At 45.1% G+C, this 21589-nt stretch overlaps 1 long non-coding RNA gene across 1 annotated transcript; it reads left to right on the plus strand.

Moving 5' to 3' along the window:
• Nucleotides 1–3949: 3949 nt before the first annotated feature.
• On the plus strand, nt 3950–5633 carry LOC141025368 (uncharacterized). The gene is made up of 2 exons (XR_012186846.1): nt 3950–4337; nt 5395–5633. It is a non-coding gene; the product is annotated as an uncharacterized lncRNA (long non-coding RNA).
• Nucleotides 5634–21589: the final 15956 nt, after the last annotated feature.

Genomic DNA, 21589 nt, shown 5'->3' on the forward strand with positions numbered 1-21589 from the left:
ACGACCGTGGTAGGCGGGCTGGCCTGCTGGGCCAGCTGGCTCGGTTGGGCCGAAGCCCAAGTGGGGCAGGGGCCTTCTCTTTTTGTTTTTTTGCTTTTTTTGTTCTGTTTTCTTTTTTATGTAATTTCTTTTCTTTTATTTATTTGCTTTTCTGTTTTATTTCAATTTAAACTATTTAGGCATTTTATAAAAATGTGTTTACCACACCATATTTACTTATGCAAAATATGGCATCTCCCGAACATTTTTATTTTAATATTCGAAAACTTTTGTCGTTTGACTTATTTAGGATTTAAATTTGAAACGGTTTTGAATTAACCCGAGATTAATTACAGTGACAGAGGTGACGTGCCATCATTAACGTGAGATTACTGTAGCATGATTATCCGGGCGTTACAAGCAGATACCTCATATCTGTGTCGCTGACCCGTACTACATGCACGAGGGCTTCTTGGGAGTCTGGGCAAAGCACGGTGAATACGCGAGGGATTACATCGTCAGTTTCATGCTCGCCAATAAGGACAAGGAGGCGATTCTCGTGCCTTAGCATCCCGTGTAAGTCATCCGCGCTGCTATCCTTCCTTCGATTTCAATCATTCATTTGCACGGTGGAGGCTAATTAATTGAGGTGTACTTATTTTGCGCAGCGGCGGGCGCGCTGTCCTCATCATCCTCTACCCCCGATTCTCCCACGCTCTTTACTTGGACTCGTCGAAGAACATTCACAAAAAGGATTACACCCACATCAAGGATGTTCTCGACAGTGCTATGTTTTACTACCAAGCAAGGGGTGGAGAGGTCAGGGACAAGAAGAGAAGGGGCGGCAGGGTCGCCTTCAGCCATAAGACCGACTTCTGCTGCATCCAGCAATCGAACGATTCTCTTAAGGATGGATTCTATGTCCTACACCACATGCTGGAGTACAAACGGGATCACCAGAACCTTCGCATGTCACCTAGATCCGGCGATGCCCATATTCTGCAATGGGCAAAGGACATAGGAGATATCGAGGATCATCGACTTCGAGCTGAGTTCTATAACATCCAGCGTGAACTTGCCCAAATCATCATGAAGGAGGTCGTCAGAAAAACAGGGATGTTCTACGGAGAAGGACAAATGTCGCGGGAAGACGTCCGAACATGGATAGCCTCTCAGCGTCTCGACATGAAGCCTTTCACTAAGCTCGAGGACTATCTCCCTGACATGGATGGATGGCACGACATGGTGGAGTGATTGTCGATATATGACAATGTGTCCGTTTAGTCCATACTTTCTGTATGACAAAACTTTGAGTTATGCACGGTGAAACTTTATTTGTGATGTAATTAAACCGTCCTCCTCCTCGACTAGCGAAAATCACTCTAGTTATGGCATTTTGGGTACGATGAACTTTGTTATTTATGCTTATAATATGTTGTTTCTATTTTTGCCAAGTCTGTCTCTTTCTGTTGCTCAACTATATATGTTGCATATCATCAACTCATGTGAAGATGCAGGTGCATAGATCATAGATGGCAAAGAAGTGCTACGCCAGGAGTATATATACGACGAGTGGCCGGAGTGTCAGGCCCAGGTGTACCGGTTTCCGGTTTCCGAGCGATAGGCAGTAGTTAGTTTAGGTTCACGCTAATGCGAGAGAGGGATACGAACTCATGTACTCAAAGTGATAGCTCTGCTCGCATATATCATTGTTTAGATGGATGACGATGTATTTGCAAGTAATCAAGACTTGTATCGCTATTTTCGAGATGATGACGAGAGACCACTTTGTGTTGGATGATGATTATGATGATGCATGACATGATTTGATGAGACTAATTGTATGTATATGCTATGATTACATTTGTATGTGTATGATATGCTAAAGATTATTGTATAAAGCCTATTCAAATACAAAACAAATATGTAGGGAAAAAACTAATAAAACTAGTAGTAGCAAGGGGGGGGGGGGAATTTAGCAGTAGCGCCGCCTTACCAGTAGCGCCTCCTTGTAAAAAGCGCTGCAGATAATATCAGCAGCGCCCTTTCCTAAAGAGCGCTACATCTATTCATGTATAGCAGTAGTGTGGGACAACAGGCGCTACTGCTATAAGTTAGCTGTAGCGCCTTATTAGTAGCGCCGGCCCCCGCGCTACTGAGAGGCCTAAAACCCGCGCTGCTGCTAGGCTTTTCCCTAGTAGTGAGAGTATTAAGTTCAAAAGAACAGAGTAACGCTTTAAATAAGATGACATGATGTAGAGGGATAAACTCATGCAATATGATATAAACCCCATCTTGTTATCCTCGATGGCAACAATACAATACGTGCCTTGCTGCCCCTACTGTCACTGGGAAAGGACACCGCAAGATTAACCCAAAGCTAAGCACTTCTCCCATTGCAAGAAAGATCAATCTAGTAGGCCAAACCAAACTGATAATTCATAGAGACTTGCAAAGATAACCAATCATACATAAAAGAATTCAGAGAAGATTCAAATATTGTTCATAGATAAACTTGATCATAAACCCACAATTCATCAGTCTCAACAAACACACCGCAAAAGAAGATTACATCGAATAGATCTCCACGAGAGAGGGGGAGAACATTGTATTGAGATCCAAAAAGAGAGAAGAAGCCATCTAGCTAATAACTATGGACCCGAAGGTTTGAGGTAAACTACTCACACATCATCGGAGAGGCTATGATGTTGATGTAGAAGCCCTCCGTGATCAATGCCCCCTCCGGCGGAGCGCCGGAAAAGGCCCCAAGATGGGATCTCACGGGTATAGAAGATTGCGGTGGTGGAATTAGGTTTTTGGCTCCGTATTTGGTAGTTTGGGGGTACGTAGGTATATATAGGAGGAAGAAGTACGTCAGTGGAGCAACGTGGGCCCCAAGAGGGTGGAGGGCGCGCCCCCTACCTCGTGCCCTCCTGGTTGCTTTCTTGACGTAGGGTCCAAGTCCTCTGGATCACGTTCATTCCGAAAATCACGTTCCCGAAGGTTTCATTCCGTTTGGACTCCCTTTGATATTCTTTTTCTGCGAAACACTGAAATAGGCAAAAAACAACAATTCTGGGCTGGGCCTCCGGTTAATAGGTTAGTCCCAAAAATAATATAAAAGTGTATAATAAAGCCCGTTAATCATCCAAAACAAAATATAATATAGCATGGAACAATAAAAAATTATAGATACGTTGGAGACGTATCACCTTCTCCCTCTCTCCTCCTTCCTTCCTCTCCTACTCCAACTAGGGAAGGTGGAATCCTACTTCCACCGGGAATATGACTCCCCCCTTGGGCGCGCCATGAGAGGGCCGGCCCTACACCTCCTCCACTCCTTTATATACGGGGGAGGGGGCACCCCATAGACACACAAGTTGATTGTTTAGCCGTGTGCGGTGCCCCCTCCACAGATTTCCACCTCGGTCATATCGTTGCAGTGCTTAGGCGAAGCCCTGCGCCGGTAGCTTCATCATCACTGTCACCACGCCGTCGTGCTGACGAAACTTTCCCTCGACCTCAGCTGGATCTAGAGTTTGTGGGACGTCACCGAGCTGAACGTGTGCAGATCGCGGAGGTGCCGTACCTTCGGTGCTAGGATCGGTCGGATCGTGAAGACATACGACTACATCAACCGCGTTGTCATAGCGCTTCCATTCATGGTCCACGAGGGTACGTGGAGAACACTCTCCCCTCTCGTTGCTATGCATCACCTAGATGGATCTTGCATGTGCGTAGGATTTTTATTTGAAATTACTACGTTCCCCAACAAAAAGAACTAATAGAAAACATAAACTATAAAAGAGAAAAGGAAAATACAAAAGAGCAAAAGTAAAAGAGAGAAAAGCCCCCACTCACTGCCCTGGGCCTCAGACCATAGTGGCAGACCCCGGCCCAGCAGCCCAGCCCCGCTGGTCGTCTCCTTCCCCTCCCCCTGTTCATGCGACCGGGCGCCCGGGCGTGTCCCCGCTGGACCGGTGCGCCGTCCCAGGGTGCCACGCCGACGGGGAGGCGATAAGGGTGCCACACCCGCGCCTACTCGGGCTCCCCTCCCCACTCGACCACCTGCTCCCTCCCAGATCTCGCCCTCTCCGTCCTCGCCTCCCCATCTCCGCCCATGTCCGAGCGGTCTCGCCGCCGCGATGCCTCACCACTGCGGCCACCGTCCTCCGTCTGCTGGTGTCCGGGAGGAGCGCCGACGCCGTCCCCATTGACTACGCCGCTGGATTGGGATCGAGGAATGCCACCGATGTCGCCTTCGACTTCTTCCTCCCCGGCGCCGTCCGCCACTACCGCCATGAATTCCACCGCCCTACGACAGCCGCTGGCCTCCACGGGCCTTCCCCTCAATGACAGTGAGCACCGCATCTCTCCCTTGCCCTCTCCTGTGCCCCTTAGTCATCCCGTCGACGAGCGCCGTCCGCTACCGCCCGCGAACTCCTGTGGTTGCGCCTGCTGCTGCTCCCGCCCTGCCCAAGCTCGCGCCAGTGCCTCGCCCGGCCGCGTGCCCACGCCATGTCGGCTTCCCCGCGCGCACTGCACTTCCCCTGCCCTGCTGCCGCTACTGTCTGTTGGCCGAGCGCCAGCTGCCGCTCAGCTCGTCGATGTCGCCACTGCACGCCACTTCGAGCAGCCCCGCGAGCACCATCAGCTGCGCCGCATCGCCAGCTCTCCAACGAGCCCACCCGCGCTTCCAACTATCGCCGGAAACGGCCGGACGACCAACTCCGGCGCCTCGGCTTAACATCGGCGGTTAGCCGCGGGTTAACTCCGATTAATTAACCACTAATGACCCCCTCTTGTGTCGCTGACCAACGGGCCCCACCCACTTAATTAATGTTTTATAACTAAAACTTAATTAGTTAATCTAATTAGACACTGACTTGTGGGCCCTGCTACTTAATTAGTTAGTTTAATTAATTTTTAATCCATTGGTTAACTCCTCTGTGTATGACAGGTGGGTCCCCCATGTTAGTTTTGACCAGTCAACGTCCTGTTGACTACTGACGTCACCCTGACGTCATGCTGACGCGTTAACTAATTTTTGAATTAAATTAATTTATTAATTCAAGAAAATTGATTAAATCTTTAAAAATTAATATAAAATAAACTGTATCTCGGATGAAAATACTTTGTAAATGAAAATTGCTCAGAACAATGAGACGAATCCGGATACGCAGCCCGTTCGTCCGCCACACGTCCCTAGCATAGCGAACACACAACTTTCCTCCACCGGTTCATCTGTCCGAAAACGTGAAATACTGGGGATACTTTCCCGGATGTTTCCCCCCTTCGCCGGTATCACCTCCTACCGCGTTAGGGCACACCTGGCACTGTTACTTGTCGTGTCATGCATCATCATGCTTATTTTGCATTGTATTCACTGTTTCTTCCCCCTCTTATCTCTGATAGACTACGAGACTAACGCTGCCGCTGCTGCCCCGATCGACTACGTTGTTGACGACCCCTCCTTGCCAGAGCAACCAGGCAAGCCCCTGAAGGAAATATGCCCTAGAGGCAATAATAAAGTTGTTATTTATATTTCCTTATATCATGATAAATGTTTATTATTCATGCTAGAATTGTATTAACTGGAAACTTAGTACATGTGTGCATACATAGACAAATAAAGTGTCCCTAGTATAACTCTACTTGATTAGCTCATTAATCAAAGATGGTTAAGTTTCCTAGCCATAGACATGTGTTGTCATTTGATGAACGGGATCACATCATTAGAGAATGATGTGATGGACAAGACCCATCCGTTAGCATAGCACTATGATCGTTTAGTTTATTGCTATTGCTTTCTTCATGACTTATACATGTTCCTCAGACTATGAGATTATGCAACTCCCTAATATCGAAGGAACACCTTGTGTGCTATCAAATGTCACAACGTAACTGGGTGATTATAAAGATGCTCTACAGGTGTCTCTGATGGTGTTTGTTGAGTTGGCATAGATCGAGATTAGGATTTGTCACTCCGTGTATCGGAGAGGTATCTTTGGGCCCTCTCGGTAATGCACATCACTATGAGCCTTGCAAGTAAGTGGATGATGCATTACGGAACGAGTAAAGAGACTTGCCGGTAACGAGATTGAACTAGGTATGATGATATCGACGATCGAATCTCGGGCAAGTAACATACCGATGACAAAGGGAACAACGTATGTTGTTATGCGGTTTGATCGATAAAGATCTTCGTAGAATATGTAGGAACCAATATGAGCATCCAGGTTCCGCTATTGGTTATTGACCAGAGATGTGTCTCGGTCATGTCTACATAGTTCTCGAAATCGTAGGGTCCACACGCTTAACGTTCGATGACGACTTGTATTATGAGTTATGTGATTTGATGTACCGAAGTTTGTTCGGAGTCCCAGATGAGATCACGGACATGACGAGGAGTCTCGAAATGGTCGAGAGGTAAAGATTCATATATTGTAAGGTTGCATTTGGACACCGGAATAGTTCCGAGTGGTTCGGGCATTTTTCCGGAGTACTGGGAGGTTACCGGAACCCCCCGGGAGAAGTTATGGGCCTTATGGGCCATAAGAGGGAAGCACACCAGCCCACAAGGGGCTGATGCGCCCCCCCTTGGGCAGGAGGCTGATTAGGACTAGGAGAAGGGGGCCGGCCCCCCTTTCCTTCTCCTTCTCCCTTCCCCGTTTCCTACCCCGTGTGGGAGGTGGAATCCTATCAGGACTAGGGAGTCCTAGTAGGACTCCACACCTTGGCGCGCCCCTAGGGCCGGCTTCCTCTCCCTCTCCCTCCTTTATATACGGAGGCAGGGGGCACCCCAAAGACACGCAAGTTGATCTTTAGCCGTGTGCGGTGCCCCCTCCATAGTTTTACACCTCGGTCATATTGTCGTAGTGCTTAGGCGAAGCCCTGCGTCGGTAACTTCATCATCACCGTCAACACACCATCATGCTAACGGAACTCACCCTCGGCCTCAGCTGGATCAAGAGTTCGAGGGACGTCACCGAGCTGAACGTGTGCAGATCACGGAGGTGCCGTACGTTCGGTACTTGGATCGGTTGGATCGCGAAGACGTTCGACTACATCAACCGCGTTACTAAACGCTTCCGCTTTCGGTCTATGAGGGTACGTAGACACACTCTGCCCTCTCGTTGCTATGCATCTCCTAGATAGATCTTGCGTGATCGTAGGTAAATTTTTTAAAATACTGCGTTCCCCAACAGTGGCATCCGAGCCAGGTCTATGCGTAGATGTTATATGCAAGAGTAGAACACAAAGAGTTGTGGGCGATGATAGTCATACTGCTTACCAGCGTGTCATACTTTGATTCGGCGGTATTGTTGGATGAAGTGGCCCAGACCAACATTACATGACCGTGTTCATGAGACTGGTTCTACCGACGTGCTTCACACGCAGGTGGCTAGTGGGTGTCTGTTTCTCCAACTTTAGTTGAATCGAGTGTGACTACGCCCGGTCCTTGTTGAAGGTTATGACAGCACACTTGACGAAAAATCGTTGTGGTTTTGATGCGTAGGTAAGAACGGTTCTTGCTAAGCCCGTAGCAGCCACGTAAAACATGCAACAACAAAGTAGAGGACGTCTAACTTGTTTTTGCAGGGCATGTTGTGATGTGATATGGTCAAGACGTGATTATACAAATTATTGTATGAGATGATCATGTTTTGTAACACAGTTATCGGCAACTGGCAGGAGCCATATGGTTGTCGCTTTATTGTATGAAATGCAATCGCCATGCAATTGCTTCACTTTATCACTAAGCGGTAGCGATAGTCGCAAAAGCAATAGTTGGCAAGACGACCATGTGACGACACATTGATAAAGATCAAGATGATGGAGATCATGGTGTCATGCCAGTGACGATGGAGATCATGACGGTACTTTGGAGATGGATATCAAAGGCACAAGATGATGATGGCCATATCATGTCACATATTTTGATTGCATGTGATGTTTATCTTTTATGCATCTTATTTTGCTTAGTACGACGGTAGCATTATGAGATGATCCCTTACTAAAATTTCAAGGTATAAGTGTTCTCCCTGAGTATGCACCGTTGCGACAGTTCTTCGTGCTGAGACACCACGTGATGATCGGGTGTGATAAGCTCTACGTTCACATACAATGGGTGCAAGCCAGTTTTGCACATGCAAAATACTCGGGTTAAACTTGACGAGCCTAGCATATGCAGATATGGCCTCGGAACACTAAGACCGGAAGGTCGAACATGAATCATATAGTAGATATGATCAACATAGTGATGTTCACCATTGAAAACTACTCCATCTCACGTGATGATTGGACATGGTTTAGTTGATATGAATCACGTGATCACTTAGATGATTAGAGGGATGTCTATCTAAGTGGGAGTTCTTAAGTAATATGATTAATTGAACTTAAATTTATCATGAACTTAGTCCTGATAGTATTTGCATATCTATGTTGTAGATCAATTGCTCGTGTATAGCTTCCCCATTTTATTTATGATATGTTTGTTGGGAATCGTAGCATAATTTAAAATTTTCCTACGCTCACCAAGATGCATCTATGGAGTCTACTAGCAACGAGGGGAAAGGAGTGCATCTACATACCCTTGTAGATCGCGAGCGGAAGCGTTCCAATGAACGTGGATAACGGAGTCGTACTCGCCGTGATCCAAATCACCGATGACCGAGTGCCGAACGGACGGCACCTTCGCGTTCAACACACGTATGGTGCAGCGACGTCTCCTCCTTCTTGATCCAGCAAGGGGGAAGGAGAGGTTGATGGAAATCCAACAGCACGACGGCGTGGTGGTGGATGTAGCGGGTCTCCGGCAGGGCTTCACCGAGCTTCTGCGAGAGAGAGAGGTGTTGCAGGGGAGGAGGGAGGCGCCCAAGGCTGTAGATTGCTGCCCTCCCTCCCCCCTTTATATAGGCCCCCTGGGGGGGCACCGGCCCCAAGAGATGGGATCTCAAGGGGGGGGGGCGGCGGCCACAAGGGGGAAGGGGTTGCCTTGCCCCCCAAGGCAAGGGGGAACTCCCCCCTAGGGTTCCCAACCCTAGGCGCATGGGAGGAGGCCCAAGGGGGGCGCCCCAGCCCACTAAGGGCTGGTTACCTTCCACTTTCAGCCCACGGGGCCCTCCGGGATAGGTGGCCCCACCCGGTGGACCCCCGGGACCCTTCCGGTGGTCCCGGTACAATACCGGTAACCCCCGAAACTTTCCCGGTGGCCGAAACTGGACTTCCTATATATAATTCTTCACCTCTGGACCATTTCGGAACCTCTCGTGACGTCCGGGATCTCATCCGGGACTCCGAACAACTTTCGGGTTTCCGCATACATATATCTGTACAACCCTAGCGTCACCGAACCTTAAGTGTGTAGACCCTACGGGTTCGGGAGACATGCAGACATGACCGAGACGCCTCTCCGGTCAATAACCAACAGGGGGATCTGGATACCCATGTTGGCTCCCACATGTTCCACGATGATCTCATCGGATGAACCACGGTGTCGAGGATTCAATCAATCCGTATGCAATTCCCTTTGTCAATCGGTATGTTACTTGCCCGAGATTCGATCGTCGGTATCCCAATACCTTGTTCAATCTCGTTACCGGCAAGTCTCTTTACTCGTACCGCAATGCATGATCCCGTGACTAACACCTTAGTCACATTGAGCTCATTATGATGATGCATTACCGAGTGGGCCCAGAGATACCTCTCCGTCACACGGAGTGACAAATCCCAGTCTCGATCCGTGCCAACCCAACAGACACTTTCGGAGATACCCGTAGTGCACCTTTATAGTCACCCAGTTACGTTGTGACGTTTGGCACACCCAAAGCACTCCTATGGTATCCGGGAGTTGCACGATCTCATGGTCTAAGGAAAAGATACTTGACATTGGAAAAGCTCTAGCAAACGAAACTACACGATCTTTTATGCTATGCTTAGGATTGGGTCTTGTCCATCACATCATTCTCCTAATGATGTGATCCCGTTATCAATGACATCCAATGTCCATAGTCAGGAAACCATGACTATCTGTTGATCAACGAGCTAGTCAACTAGAGGCTTACTAGGGATAGGTTGTGGTCTATGTATTCACACATGTATTACGATTTCCGGACAATACAATTATAGCATGAATAATAGACAATTACCATGAACAAAGAAATATAATAATAACCATTTATTATTGCCTCTAGGGCATATTCCAACAGTCTCCCACTTGCACTAGAGTCAATAATCTAGTTCACATCACCATGTGATTAACACTCACTGGTCACATCACCATGTGACCAACATCTAAAGAGTTTACTAGAGTCAACAATCTTGTTCACATCACTATGTGATTAACACTCAATGTGTTCTGGTTTGATCATGTTATGCTTGTGAGAGAGGTTATTAGTCAACGGGTCTGAACCTTTCAGAACCGTGTGCTTTACGAATATCTATGTCATCTTGTGGATGCTACCACGCGCTATTTGGAGCCATTTCAAATAATTGCTCTACTATACGAATCCGGTTTACTACTCAGAGTCATCCGGATTAGTGTCAAAGTTCGCATCGACGTAACCCTTTACGACGAACTCCTTTCCACCTCCATAATTGAGAAAATTCCTTAATCCACTAGGTACTAAGGATAAGTTCGACCGCTGTCATGAGATCCTATCCCGGATCACTATTGTACCCTCTTGACCAACTCATGGCAAGGCACACTACATGTGCGGTACACAGCATAGCATACTATAGAGCCTACGTCTAAAGCATAGGGGACGACCTTCGTCCTTTCTCTATCTTCTGCTGTGGTCAGGTCTTGAGTCTTACTCAATACTCACACCTTGTAACACAGCCAAGAACTCCTTCTTTGCTGATCTATTTTGAACTCTTTCAAAATCATGTCAAGGTGTGCTGTCTTTTGAAAGTATCATCAGGCGTCTTGATCTATCTCTATGGATCTTGATGCCCAATATGTAAGCAGCTTTATCCAGGTCTTCCTTTGAAAAACTCCTTTCAAACATCCCTTTATGCTTTCCGGAAATTTTACATCATTTCGGATCAACAATATGTCATTCACATATACTTATCAGAAATGTTGTAGCGCTCCCACTCACTTTATTGTAAATACAAGTTTCTAACAAACTTTGTATAAACCCAAAAACTTTGATCACTCCATCAAAGCGTATATTCTGACTCCGAGATGCTTGCTCTAATCCATGGAAGGATCGCTGGAGCTAGCATACCTTTTAGCATCCTTAGGATCGACAAAACCTTTCTGATTGTATCACATACAACCTTTCCTTACGAAAACTGGTAAGGAAACTTGTTTTGACATCCATCTGCCAGATTTCATAAATGCAGCTAATGCTAACATGATTCCGACGGACCTAAGCATCGCTACGGATGAGAAAAACTCATCGTAGTCAACTCCTTGAACTTGTGAAAATACTCTGTGCCACAAGTCGAGCTTCATAGACGGTAACATTACCGTCCATGTCTGTCTTCTTCTTAAAGATCCATTTATCTCAATGGCTTGCCGATCATCGGGCAAGTTCACCAAAGTCCACGCTTTGTTCTGATACATGGATTCTATCTCGGATTTCATGGCCTCGAGCCATTCGTCGGAATATGGGCCCACCATCGCTTCTCCATAGCTCGTAGGTTCATTGTTGTCTAGCAACATGACTTCCAAGACAGGATCACGCATTACTCTGAAGTAGTGCGCATCCTCGTTGTCCTACGAGGTTTGGTAGTGACTTGATCCGAAGTTTCATGATCACTATCATAAGCTTCCACTTCAATTGGTATAGGTGCCACAGGAACAACTTCCTGTGCCCTGCTACACACTAGTTGAAGCGACGGTTCAATAACCTTATCAAGTCTCCACCATCCTCCCACTCAATTCTTTCGAGAGAAACTTTTCCTCGAGAAAGGAATCGTTTCTAGAAGCAATTACTTTTGCTTCCAGATCTGAAATAGGAGGTATACCCAACTGTTTTTGGGTATTCTATGAAGATACATTTATCCGCTTTGGGTTCGAGCTTATCAGCCTGAAACTTTTTCACATAAGCATCGCAGCCCCAAACTTTTAAGAAACGACAACTTAGGTTTCTCTAAACGGTGTCGTCTCAACGGAATTGCGTGGTGCCCCTTTTAAAGTGAATGCGGTTGTCTCTAATGCCTAACCCATAAACGATAGTGGTAATTCGATAAGAAACATCATGGTATGCACCATATCCAATAGGGTGCAGTTATGATGTTCGGACACACCATCACACTATGGTGTTCCAGGCGGTATTAATTGTGAAACACTTTCCACAATGTCTCAATTGTGTGCCAAACTCGTATCTCAGATACTCATCTCTATGATCATATCACAGACATTTTATCCTCTTGTCACGACGATCTTCAACTTCACTCTGAAATTACTTGAACTTTTCAATAATTCAGACTAGTGTTTCATCAAGTAAATACACTCAACATCTACTCAAATCATCTATGAAGTAAGAACATAACGATATCCACTGCATGCCTCAGCACTCATTGGACTGCGTACATCAAAATGTATTACTTCCAATAAGTTGCTCCCTTGTTCCATCTTACTGAAAACGAGGACTTTCAGTCATCTTGCCCATGTGGTATGATTTGCATGTCTCAAGTGATTCATAATCAAGTGAGTCCAAACGATCCATCTGCATGGAGTTTCTTCATGCATATATACCAATAGACATGGTTCGCATGTCTCAATCTTTCCAAAAACGAGTGAGTCCAAAGATCCATCTATATGGAGCTTCTTCATGCGTTTTATACCAATATGACTCAAGTGGCAGTGCCACAAGTATGTGGTACTATCATTACTATCTTATATCTTTTGGCACGAACATGTGTATCACTGCGATCGAGATTCATTTTAGGTGCAAGACCATTGATGGTATTACAGAGTAACCATTATTCTCCTTAAATGAATAACCGTATTGCGATAAACATAATCCAATCATGCTCAACGCAAACACCAAACCTCGATGGCAGAGGGAGCATGCGATGCTTGATCACATCAACTTTGGAAACACTTCCAACACATATCGTCATCTCCCCTTTAGCTAGTCTCCGTTTATTCCGCAGCTTTTATTTCGAGTTACTAACACTTAGCAACCGAACCGGTATCTAATACCCTGGTGCTGCTAGGAGTACTAGTAAAGTACACATTCATATAATGTATATCCAATATACTTCTGTCGACCTTGCCTGCCTTCTCATCTACCAAATATCTAGGGTAGTACTGCTTCAGTGACCGTTCCTCTCATTACAGAAGCACTTAGTCTCGGGTTTGGGTTCAACCTTGGGATTTTTCACTAGAGCAGCAAACGACTTGCTGTTTCATGAAGTATCCCTTTTGCCCTTGCCCTTCTTAAACTAGTGGTTTTACTAACCATCAACAATTGATGCTCCTTCTTGATTTCTACTTTCGCGGTGTCAAACATCGCGAATAGCTCAAGGATCACCATAACTATCCTTGATATGTTATAGTTCATCACGAAGCTCTACTAGCTTGGTGGCAGTGACTATGGAGAACTATCACTATCTCATCTGGGAGATTAACTCCCACTCGATTCAAGCGATTGTGGCACTCAGACAATCTGAGCACATGCTCAACGATTGAGCTTTTCTCCCTTAGTTTGCAGGCTAAAGAAACTTGTCAGAGGTCTCATACCTCTTGACATGGGCACTAGTCTGAAATCCCAATTTCAGTCTTCGGAACATCTCACATGTTCTGCGACGTTTCAAAAACGTCTTTGGTGCCACAATTCTAAACCACACTGAACTATCACGTAGTCATCAAAACGTGTATGTCAGATGTTTCGTAACATCTACAGACGACGCTGAGGTTCAGCACACCGAGCGGTGCATTAAGGACATAAGCCTTCTGTGCAGTAATGAGGACAATCCTCAGTTTATGGACCCAGTCCGCATAATTGCTACTACCAACTTTCAACTAAATTTTCTCTAGGAACATATCTTAACCAGTAGAACTAAAGCGCAAGCTATGACATAATTTGCAAATACCTTTTTGACTATGTTCATGATAATGAAGTTCATCTGATTATGAACTCCCACTCAGATAGACATCCCTCTAGTCATCTAAGTGAAACATGATCCGAGTTTAACTAGGCCGTGTCCGATCATCATGTGAGATGGACTAGTCAAGATCGGTGAACATCTCCATGTTGATCGTATCTTCTATACGACTCATGCTCGACCTTTCGGTCCTCCGTGTTCCGAGGCCATGTCTGTACATGCTAGGCTCGTCAAGTCAACCTAAGTGTATTGCGTGTGTTCCGAGGCCATGTCTGTACATGCTAGGCTCGTCAACACCCGTTGTATTCGAACGTTAGAATCTATCACACCCGATCATCACGTGGTGCTTCGAAACAATGAACCTTCGCAACGGTGCACAGTTAGGGTGAACACTTTCTTGAAATTATTATAAGGGATCATCTTACTTACTACCGTCGTTCTAAGCAAATAAGATGCAAAAACATGATAAACATCACATGCAATCAAATAGTGACATGATATGGCCAATATCATCATGCTCCTTTGATCTCCATCTTCGGGGCACCATGATCATCTTCGTCACCGGCATGACACCATGATCTCCATCATCATGATCTCCATCATTGTGTCTTCATGAAGTCGTCACGCCAACGATTACTTCTACTTCTATGGCTAACGCGATTAGCAACAAAGTAAAGTAATTTACATGGCGTTATTCAATGACACGCAGGTCATGCAAAATAATAAAGACAACTCCTATGGCTCCTGCCGGTTGTCATACTCATCGACATGCAAGTCGTGATTCCTATTACAAGAATATGATCAATCTCATACATCACATATATCATTCATCACATCTTCTGGCCATATCACATCACATAGCAATTGCTGCAAAAACAAGTTAGACGTCCTCTAATAGTTGTTGCAAGTTTTTACGTGGTTTGTAGGTTTCTAGCAAGAACGTTTCTTACCTACGTATGACCACAACGTGATTTGCCAATTTCTATTTACCCTTCATAAGGACCCTTTTCATCGAATCCGTTCCGACTAAAGTAGGAGAGACAGACACCCGCTAGCCACCTTATGCAACTTGTGCATGTCAGTCGGTGGAACCTGTCTCACGTAAGTGTACGTGTAAGGTCGGTCCGGGCCACTTCATCCTACAATGCCGCCGAAACAAGAAAAGACTAGTAGCGGCAAGAAGAATTGGCAAACTCAACGCCCACAACTTCTTTGTGTTCTACTCGTGCATAGTAACTACGCATAGACCTGGCTCATGATGCCACTGTTGGGAATCGTAGCATAATTTAAAATTTTCCTACGCTCACCAAGATGCATCTATGGAGTCTACTAGCAATGAGGGGAAAGGAGTGCATCTACATACCCTTGTAGATCGCGAGCGGAAGCGTTCCAATGAACGTGGATAACGGAGTCGTACTCGCCGTGATCCAAATCACCGATGACCGAGTGCCGAACGGACGGCACCTCCGCGTTCAACACACGTACGGTGCAGCGACGTCTCCTCCTTCTTGATCCAGCAAGGGGGAAGGAGAGGTTGATGGAGATCCAACAGCACGACGGCGTGGTGGTGGATGTAGCGGGTCTCCGGCAGGGCTTCACCGAGCTTCTGCGAGAGAGAGATAGGTGTTGCAGGGGAGGAGGGAGGCGCCCAAGGCTGTAGATTGCTTCCCTCCCTCCCCCCTTTATATAGGCCCCCTGGGGGGGGGGCGCCGGCCCCAAGAGATGGGATCTCAAGGGGGGGGGGGGCGGCCACAAGGGGGAAGGGGTTGCCTTGCCCCCCAAGGCAAGGGGGAACTCCCCCCTAGGGTTCCCAACCCTAGGCGCATGGGGGGAGGCCCAAGGGAGGCGCCCCAGCCCACTAAGGGCTGGTTCCCTTCCACTTTCAGCCCACGGGGCCCTCCGGGATAGGTGGCCCCACCCGGTGGACCCCCGGGACCCTTCCGGTGGTCCCGGTACAATACCGGTAACCCCCGAAACTTTCCCGGTGGCCGAAACTGGACTTCCTATATATAATTCTTCACCTCCGGACCATTCTGGAACCTCTCGTGACGTCCGGGATCTCATCCGGGACTCCGAACAACTTTCGGGTTTCTGCATACATATATCTCTACAACCCTAGCGTCACCGAACCTTAAGTGTGTAGACCCTACGGGTTCGGGAGACATGCAGACATGACCGAGATGCCTCTCCGGTCAATAACCAACAGCGGGATCTGGATACCCATGTTGGCTCCCACATGTTCCACGATGATCTCATCGGATGAACCACGGTGTCGAGGATTCAATCAATCCGTATGCAATTCCCTTTGTCAATCGGTATGTTACTTGCCCGAGATTCGATCGTCGGTATCCCAATACCTTGTTCAATCTCGTTACCGGCAAGTCTCTTTACTCGTACCGCAATGCATGATCCCGTGACTAACGCCTTAGTCACATTGAGCTCATTATGATGATGCATTACCGAGTGGGCCCAGAGATACCTCTCCGTCACACGGAGTGACAAATCCCAGTCTCGATCCGTGCCAACCCAACAGACACTTTCGGAGATACCCGTAGTGCACCTTTATAGTCACCCAGTTACGTTGTGACGTTTGGCACACCCAAAGCACTCCTACGGTATCCGGGAGTTGCACGATCTCATGGTCTAAGGAAAAGATACTTGACATTGGAAAAGCTCTAGCAAACGAAACTACACGATCTTTTATGCTATGCTTAGGATTGGGTCTTGTCCATCACATCATTCTCCTAATGATGTGATCCCGTTATCAATGACATTCAATGTCCATAGTCAGGAAACCATGACTATCTGTTGATCAACGAGCTAGTCAACTAGAGGCTTACTAGGGACAGGTTGTGGTCTATGTATTCACACATGTATTACGATTTCCGGACAATACAATTATAGCATGAATAATAGACAATTACCATGAACAAAGAAATATAATAATAACCATTTATTATTGCCTCTAGGGCATATTTCCAACAATGTTCCTAGAGAAAAATAAGTTGAAAGATGATAGTAGCAATGATGCGGACTGGATCCATGATCTGAGGATTATCCTCATTGCTGCACAGAAGAATTATGTCCTTGATGCACCGCTAGGTGACGGACCTATTGCAGGAGCAGATGTAGACATTATGAACATTTGGCAAGCCCGGTATGATGTCTACTTGATAGTTTAGTGCGCCATGCTTTACGACTTAGAACCAGGACTTCAAAAATGTTTTGAACGCCGCGAAGCATATAAGATGTTCCAAGAGCTGAAATTGGTATTTCAGACTCATGCCCGAGTCGAGAGGTATGGGACCTTTGAGAAGTACTTTGCCTACAAGATGGAGGAGAATAGCTCAACCAGTGAGCATGTGCTCAGAATGTCTGAGTACTACAATCGCTTGAATCAAGTGGGAGTTAATCTTCCAGATAAGATAGTGATTGATAGAGTTCTCTAGTCACTATCACCAAGTTACTAGAACTTCGTGATGAACTATAATATGCAAGGGATGACGAAAACGATTCCCGAGCTCTTCGCGATGCTAAAATCGGCGAAGGTAGAAATCAAGAAAGAGCATCAAGTCTTGATGGTTAACAAGACCACTAGTTTCAAGAAAAGGGGAAAAGGAAAAGAAAGGGAACTTCAAGAAAGAATGGCAAGCAAGTTTCCACTCCTGTGAAGAAACCCAAAGCTAGACCTAAGCCTGAAACTGAGTGCTTCTACTGCAAAGGGAATGGTCACTGGAAGCGGAACTACCCCAAATACTTGGCGGATAAGAAGGATGGCAAAGTGAAAGGTATATTTGATATACATGTTATTGATGTGTACTTTACTAGTATTCATAGTAACCCCAGGGTATTTGATACCGGTTCAGTTGCTAAGATTAGTAACTCGAAACAGGAGTTGCAAAATGAACAGAGACTAGTTAAGGGCGAGGTGATGATGTGTGTTGGAAGTGATTCCAAGGTTGATAAGATCACCATCGCACACTCCCTCTATCTTCGAGATTAGTGTTGGACCTTAATAAATGTTATTTGGTGTTTGCGTTGAGCATGAATATGATTGGATCATGCTTATTGTGATACGGCTATTCATTTAAGTCAGAGAATAATTGTTGTTCTGCTTACATGAATAAAACCTTCTATGGTCATACACCCAATGTAAATGATTTATTGAATCTCGATCGTAGTGATACACATATTCATAATATTAATGCCAAAAGATGCAAAGTTGATAATGATAGTGCAAAATACTAGTGGCACTCCCGTTTAGGTCATATTAGTGTAAAGCACATGAAGAAACTCCATGCTGATGGGCTTTTGGAATCACTTGATTATGAATCACTTGATGCTTGCGAACCATGCCTCATAGGCAAGATGACTAAGACTCCGTTCTCCCGAACAATGGAGCGAGCAACAGACTTATTAGAAATAATACATACTGATGTATGTGATCCAATGAGTGTTGAGGCTCGCGGTGGGTATCGTTATTTTCTGACCTTCACAGATGATTTGAGCAGATATGAGTATATCTGCTTAATGAAACACAAGTTTGAAACATTTGAAAAGTTCAAAGAGTTTCAGAGTGAAGTGGAGAATCATCGTAACAAGAAAATAAAGTTTCTACGATCTGATCACGGAGACGAAATATTTGAGTTACGAGTTTGGCCTTCAGTTGAAACAATGTCGAATAGTTTCGCAACTCACGCCATCTGGAACACCACAGCGTAATGGTGTGTCCGAACATCATAACCGTACTTTATTAGATATGGTGCGATCTATGATGTCTCTTACCGATTTACCACTAACGTTTTGGGGTTATGCATTAGAGACAACTGCAATCACGTTAAATAGGGCACCATCTAAATCCGTTGATAAGACACCGTATGAACTATGGTTTGGCAAGAAACCTAAGCTGTCATTTCTTAAAGTTTGGGGCTGCGATGCTTATGTGAAAAAGCTTTAACCTGATAAGCTCGAACCCAAATCGGAGAAGTGCAACTTCATATGATACCCAAAAGAAACTATTGGGTACACCTTCTATCATAGATCCGAAGGCAAGACATTTGTTGCTAAGAATGGATCCTTTCTAGAGAAGGAGTTTCTCTCGAAAGATGTGAGTGGGAGGAAAGTAGAACTTGATGAGGTAGTTGTACCTTCTCCCGAATTGGAAAGTACTTCATCACAGAAATCAGTTCCAGTGATTCCTACACCAATTAGCGAGGAAGCTAATGATGATGATCATGAAACTTCAGATCAAGTTACTACCTAACCTCGTAGGTCAACCAGAGTATGGTCCGTACCAGAGTGGTACAATAATCCTTTCTGGAAGTCATGTTACTGGACCATGACGAACCTACGAACTATGAGGAAGCTATGATGAGCCCAGATTCCGCAAAATGGCTTAAGGCCATGAAATCTGAGATGGGATCCATGTATGAGAACAAAGTATGGACTTTGATTGACTTGCCCGATGATCGATGAGCCATTCAGAATAAATGGATCTTCAAGAGGAATACAGACGCTGATAGTAGTGTTACTATCAACAAAGCTCAAATTGTCGCAAAAGATTTTCGACAAGTTCAAGGTGTTTACTACGATGAGAGTTTCTCACTCGTATCTATGCTTAAAGTCTGTCCGAATCATGTTAGCAATTGCCGCATTTTATGAAATTTGGCAAATGGATGTCAAAATTGCATTCCTTAATGGATTTCTTAAAGAAGAGTTGTATATGATGCAACCAGAAGGTTTTGTCAATCCAAAAGGTGCTAACAAAGTGTGTAAGCTCCAGTGATCCATTTATGGACTGGTGCAAGCATCTCGGAGTTGGAATATATGCTTTGATGAGTTGATCAAAGCATATAGTTTTATACAGACTTTTGGAGAAGCCTGTATTTACAAGAAAGTGAGTGGGAGCTCTGTAGCATTTCTGATATTATATGTGGATGACATATTGTTGATCAGAAATGATACTGAATTTCTGGGTAGCATAAAAGGATACTTGAATAAGAATTTTTCAATGAAAGACCTCGGTGAAGCTGCTTACATATTGGGCATCAAGATCTATAGAGATAGATCAAGACGCTTGATAAGTTTTTCAATAAGTACATACCTTGACAAGCTTTTGAAGCAGGTCAAATTGGAACAGTCAAAGAAGGAGTTCTTGCCTGTGTTGCAAGGTGTGAAGTTGAGTAAAGACTCAAAACCCGAGCACGGCAGAAAATATAAAGAGAATGAAAAATCATTCGCTATGCCTCAGTCATAGGTTCTATAAAGTATGCTATGCTGTGTACCAGACCTATTGTATATCTTAGCATGATTTTGGCAAGGGAGTACAATAGTGATCTAGGAGTAGATCACTGGACAGCGGTCAAAATTATCCTTAGAGGACTAAGGAAATATTTCTCGGTTATGGGGGTGATAAAAGAGTTCGTCGTAAAGATTTACGTCGATGCAAGCTTTTGACACCGATCTAGATGACTCTAAGTCTCGATGTAGATACATATTGAAAGTGGGAGCAATTAGCTAGAGTAGCTCCGTGCAGAGTATTGTAGACACAGGAATTTGCAAAATACATACGGATCTGAATGTTGCAGACCCGTAGACTAAACTTCTCTCACAAGCAAAACATGATCACTCTTTGGGTGGTAATCACATAGCGATGTGAACTAGATTATTGACTCTAGTAAACCCTTTGGGTATTAGTCACATGAAGATGTGAACTAATCACATAAAGATGTGAACTATTGGTGTGAAATCACACGACGATGTGAACTAGATTATTGACTCTAGTGCAAGTGGGAGACTGAAGGAAATATGCCCTAGAGGCAATAATAAAGTTGTTATTTATATTTCCATATATCATGATAAATGTTTATTATTCATGCTAGAATTGTATTAACCGGAAACTTAGTACATGTGTGAATACATAGACAAACAAAGTGTCCCTAGTATGCCTCTACTTGACTAGCTCGTTAATCAAAGATGGTTAGGTTTCCTAGCCATAGACATGTGTTGTCATTTGATGAACGGGATCACTGAAGGAAATATGCCCTAGAGGCAATAATAAAGTATTATATATTTCCTTATATCATGATAAATGTTTATTATTCATGCTAGAATTGTATTAACCGGAAACATAATACATGTCTGAATACATAGATAAACAGAGTGTCACTAGTATGCCTCTACTTGACTAGCTCGTTAATCAAAGATGGTTATGTTTCCTAACCATAGACATGAGTTGTCATTTGATTAACGGGATCACCTCATTAGGAGAATGACGTGATTGACATGACCCATTACGTTAGCTTAGCACCCGATCGTTTAGTATGTTGCTATTGCTTTCTTCCTAACTTATACATGTTCCTATGACTATGAGATTATGCAACTCCCGTTTACCGGAGGAACACTTTGTGTGCTACCAAACGTCACAACGTAACTGGGTGATTATAAAGGTGCTCTACAGGTGTCTCCAAAGGTACTTGTTGGGTTGGCGTATTTCGAGATTAGGATTTGTCACTCCGATTGTCGGAGAGGTATCTCTGGGCCC

This window comes from Aegilops tauschii, chromosome 6 (genome assembly GCF_002575655.3).
Source record: "Aegilops tauschii subsp. strangulata cultivar AL8/78 chromosome 6, Aet v6.0, whole genome shotgun sequence".
NCBI classification, from domain to species: domain Eukaryota; kingdom Viridiplantae; phylum Streptophyta; class Magnoliopsida; order Poales; family Poaceae; genus Aegilops; species Aegilops tauschii.